We start from the raw sequence: 5,501 nt of genomic DNA, 5'->3' as shown, positions 1-5,501 counted from the left end.
GTCAGGAAAGCAAAGGCCAGCTTTAAAGCAGAATTTGCATCCTGTAGCTCTAACTCCAAAAAGTTCTGGGATACTGTAAAGTCCATGGAAAAACAAGAGCACCCTCCTCCAGCTGCCCACTGCACTGAGGCTAGGTAACACGGTCACCACTGATAAGTCCGTGATAATCGAAAACTTCAACAAACATTTCTCAATGGCTGGCCATGCTTCTCTTTGGCGACTCCAACCTTGGCCAACAGCCCCGCCCCCCCGCTGCTACTCGCCAGCTCCCCACTTCTTCCTTTACCCATATCCACGATAGCAGATGTTCTGAAAGAGCTTGGAAAACCTGGACCCATACAAATCAGCTGGGCTTGACAAATCTGGACCCCTATTTCTGAAACTGTCCGCGCCATTGTCGCACCCTATTACCAGCCTGTTTCAACCTCTCCTTCGTATCATCTTGAGATCCCCAAGGATTGGAAAGCTGCCGCGGTCATCCCCTCTTCAAAGGGGGGACACACTGGACCCAAACTGTTACAGACCTATATCCATCCTGCCCTGCCTATCTAGTCTCGAAAGCCAAGTCAACAAACAGATCAGATCCTGACTAGTCTCCCAGTCCCTTCCGCTGAAAAACATCCCCACAACATGATGCTGCCACCACCATGCTTCACCTTAGGGATGGTGCCAGGTTTCCTCCAGACGTGACTCTTGACATTCAGGCCGAAGAGTTCAATCTTGGTTTCATCAGACCAGTGTAGCTTGTTGTTCATGGTCTGAGAGTCTTTTGGAGTGCCTTTTGGCAAACTCCAAACGGGCTGCCATGAGCCTTTTACTGAGGAGTGGCTTCCGTCTGGCCACTCTACCATAAAGGCCTGATTGGTGGAATGCCGCAGAGATGGTTGTCCTTCTGGAAGGTTCTCCCATCTCCACAGAGGAACTCTGGAGCTCTGTCAGAGTGACCATCGGGTTCTTGGTCACCTCCCTGACCAAGGCCCTTCTCCCCTGATATCTCAGTTTGGCCGGACGGCCAGCTCTAGGAAGAGTCTTGGTGGTTCCAAGCTTCTTCCGTTTAAGAATGATGGAGGCCACTGTGTTCTTGGGGACCTTCAATGCTGTAGAAATATTTTGGTACCCTTCCCCAGATCTGTGCCTCGACACAATCCTGTCTCGGAGCTCTACGGACAATTCCTTCGACCTCATGGCTTAGTTTTTGCTTTGATGTGCACTGTCAACTGTGTGACCTTACATAGACAGATGTGTGCCTTTCCAAATCATGTCCAATCAATTGAATTTACCACAGGTGGACTCCAATCATGTTGTAGAAACATCTCAAGGATGATCAATGGAAATAGGATATATCTGAGCTCAATTTCGAGTCTCATAGCAAAGGGTTTGAATACAAATGTAAATAAGGTATTTCTGTTTTTTATTTTAATAAATGTGCAGAAATTTCTAAAAACGTGTTTTCACTTTGTCGTTATGGGGCATTGTCTGTCGATTGATGAGGAATTAGATGTATTTAATCCATTTTAGAATAAGGCTGTAACGTAACAAAATGAGGAAAAAGTCAAGTGGACTGAATACTTTCCGAATCCACTTTACCTGTTCATACGCATGTAGGTATTGATTTTGATCGTACATATGCAGTGTAAGTGTGTTACTCACGCGTTCCAGGCAAAGTCTTTGAGTAGACAGGCTGTTGGCACCAGGACCAGCCCCAGCCAGAAGTGCCAGCAGTGCATCACCCTGTCAGCCTGCAACAAACACACACAACATCAACATCACACACACCCACCGTCAACATCACACACACCCACCGTCAACATGCACACACACCCCACCGTCAACATCACACACACACACACCACAGTCAACATCAACACTACCCACCGAACATCCCAAACACCAACATCACACACACCACCGTCAACATCACACACACCACCGCATCAACACCACTCACATCAAACACCACACCGTCAACATCACACACACCTTCACCGTCACTACACACACTGCAATCACACACACACCGTACGATAACACCACCAACATCACACCACACACGTCAACATCACACACACACACCGTCAATCATCACACACACACCGTCAACACACCGCAACCACCGTCAGACAACACCACCCACGTCAACATCAACCACACCCAACGTCAACATCACAACACACCACCTCAAACATGACACACACCCACCGTCAACATAACACAGCACCCACCGTTCACATCACACACAACCAGACCTCACCATCACACCTACCACGCAACATACAACACACACCCACGTCAACATCACACACACCCACCGTCAAACATCACACACACACACGTCAACAGTAACACCCACCACCGTAACGATCACCACCCACCCACGTCAACATCACACCCACCACGTCAACACCAAACCACCACCGTCAACATCACACACACCCACCGTCAACATTCACACACCACGTCAACCATCACACCCACCCCACCGTCAACATCACACAAGGCACCAGCACGGTAACACTCACCAACCCGGGAGCCTGATCAACAGTCCCCGCAAACACACCCAACCTCCAACATCCAGGCACACACCCACCGTCACACATACACACACACCCACCGTCATATGTGCATAACACATCAACAGCACACACTTTTGGTCAACATCTACTAGCATCCACACCTTCTGTCAACATCTATACATGCACATTCGCCACGTCAACATAAACATCTATGCAGTCTCCACTGCAATGTTCTGTTTGGTGGTCTTAAACTTATTCTACACACCATATGGGTCAAACATAACACACACAACATCAACGTCAACAAACACACACAACTCAATCATTAATCACTAACACAATCGTGTTGTGCCATCGATAGGATACACATCTAACTTTTTCACAACATTTATACACAGTCCCGACGATCAACACACAGCAACTCCATACATGAACTACATCATCAAGTCGAAGGACATAGAACACCAGCACACATCAACGTTGGCATACATAGGGATGCGTGTCACACGGTTGCAAATGTACAGTTAGCATGTCACGACACAGCGACGATTCAAGCAGGAACGCAACGACTATCACACCAACAACGGCTGTGGGCACACTGAGAACACACTACCGTACAGGTGCACCCACAGCGAGCCTCGGAAGCACACACGTCAACAGTAACACGGAGCAGAAACACACGGACACTGGTGGGGTCATTGTAGGATGAATCGCATGGCACCCACACTAGTCGTTCAACATGATACACACAGCACGCGACGTGCAATTGACACACGACACGAACGGTGCACAGAAACGCACACAGCGAACCCCAGCATAGGAGACGGTCAACAACGCACACATCACACACACGCACGGTGCACAGCACGAGCACACACACGTCAACTACACACACACACTCAAGCACACCACACGTCAACTAGAACACGGAACATCAACATAAAACAACACCACACACACATGTGCTATCTCAGCATCGACAACCTAATCATGACGTCAAACATACATCAAACATCATATCGACTGCGATAACGATGCACCCTGTCACGTCTACTGCTAGTACTGAGCCGACAAGCATTCACACACGTCAGACACAATCAACCTACCACAACAACATCAACGTAACACACAACATACATCACACACAACACACGTCAACAACAACATCAACATAACTGCACACAACGTTCATACACAACGCACATCACACACGTTTACACACCACAACACGTCAACTAACACACATGCAACGTCAACACAAGCACACACACAACCTGTCTCCAACACAAACACACACAACGTCAACACAACACACACACAACGTCAACACAAACACACACACAACGGCAACACAACCACACACACAACGTCAACACAACAACACACAACAACGTCAACACACACACAACACAACAACACGACAACGACACACACACGACACACACAGACGGAGACAACACACACACCGACAACGTCGTAAACACACACAACGTCACACACACAACGTCAACACACACAACGCCCCCCACTCAACACACACAACGTCAAAACACACACGTCACATAACACCACACATTCAACATAACACACAACAATGTCAACATTAACACACAATGTCAACATAACACACCCACTAACCGTCACATAGACACACAACCAGCACCAACATACATCACACCACACCAACATCAACATTCCACACCATATCAACATAACACACAACATACACAACATACACAAACATTCCAGCAACAAGTTAGACAGATACTCTCTCATTGAGTAACTACTAGGGTCTCCTCCCTCTGTTTATCCAGCTGCAGTCAGCGCGATGACTCTGACCTCTAACCCTGACTCTCGGGGTTAATCATCCTCTCTGCCTCTCTCTCAATCAGCTACATCTTCCTTTCTATCTCTCCACTCAGATTCTCTCCATCTGTATCTATTTCTCTTTCTCTTGAAGCGTCTGTTTCTTTATTCATCTCTGCCTGTTGTCCACCTTGACTAACACCTCCACGTATACGTACATACACACAAACACACATTCTCTGTCTGTCCAAACACCAACACACACAGACACGGTCTCCGACAAACACCGACACAAACACAATTATTAGAAGGCGTTGACAGAGCCCTCAACGAACAGCCCAGTATTCAGTATTCATCCCTTATAGGAAGATGAATGCAGAGATAGGGGGAGCAAGGGAGAGGAGGTCAGAATGTGTGACGGGGGAAGCGATGCGGAGAATGAGAGGAGCGGGTGAGGTGGGGTGAGGGAGGGGCCACGGGGGAGAGAGAGGTGGGGTGAGGAGCGGGTTGGGACGGGGAGAGAGAGGTGGGGTGAGGGAGGGGTTGGGACGGGAGAGAGAGGTGGGGTGAGGGAGGGGTTGGGACGGGGGGAGAGGTGGGGTGAGGGAGGGGTTGGACGGGGAGAGAGGTGGGGTGAGGAGGGTGGACGTGGGAGAGAGGTGCGTGAGGGAGGGGTTGGGACGGGGAGAGAGGTGGGGTGAGGGAGGGGTTGGGACGGAGGAGAGAGAGGTGGGGTGAGGGAGGGGTTGGGACGGGGAGAGAGGTGGGGTGAGGGAGGGGTTTTGGGACGGGGGGAGAGGTGGGGTGAGGAGGGGTTGGGACGGGGGAGAGGTGGGTGAGGGAGGGGTTGGGACGGGGAGAGAGTGGGTGAGGGAGGGTTGGGACGGGGGAGAGGTGGGTGAGGGAGGGTTTGGGACGGGGGGAGAGGTGGGGTGAGGGAGGGGTTGGGACGGGGAGAGAGGTGGAGGTAGAGGGTTGGGACGGGGGGAGAGTGGTTTAAATGTGGGGACCCGTTGATGTTGTGTGTTAATGTTGATGGTGTGTGATGTTGAACTGGGTTGGTGAGGGTGTCATGTGGTGTGTTGAATTAGTCGGTGACGAGAGAGCTGGGGCTGTGAGGGGAGAGCGTTGGGCACGGGGAGAGTAGTGTGAGGGTGAGTGAGTGTTGTGACGGGGGGAGTG

General features: G+C 50.1%; 1 pseudogene; it reads right to left on the bottom strand.

Annotated features, from left to right (window-relative positions):
• Nucleotides 1-2,722: 2,722 nt before the first annotated feature.
• The window catches only part of LOC111953848 (phospholipid-transporting ATPase IB-like), a 108,205-nt pseudogene continuing 105,426 nt past the window's right edge, over nucleotides 2,723-5,501 (bottom strand).

This window comes from Salvelinus sp. IW2-2015, linkage group LG27 (assembly GCF_002910315.2).
Source record: "Salvelinus sp. IW2-2015 linkage group LG27, ASM291031v2, whole genome shotgun sequence".
NCBI lineage: Eukaryota > Metazoa > Chordata > Actinopteri > Salmoniformes > Salmonidae > Salvelinus > Salvelinus sp. IW2-2015.
This window is presented reverse-complemented; position numbering and strand designations above follow the sequence as displayed.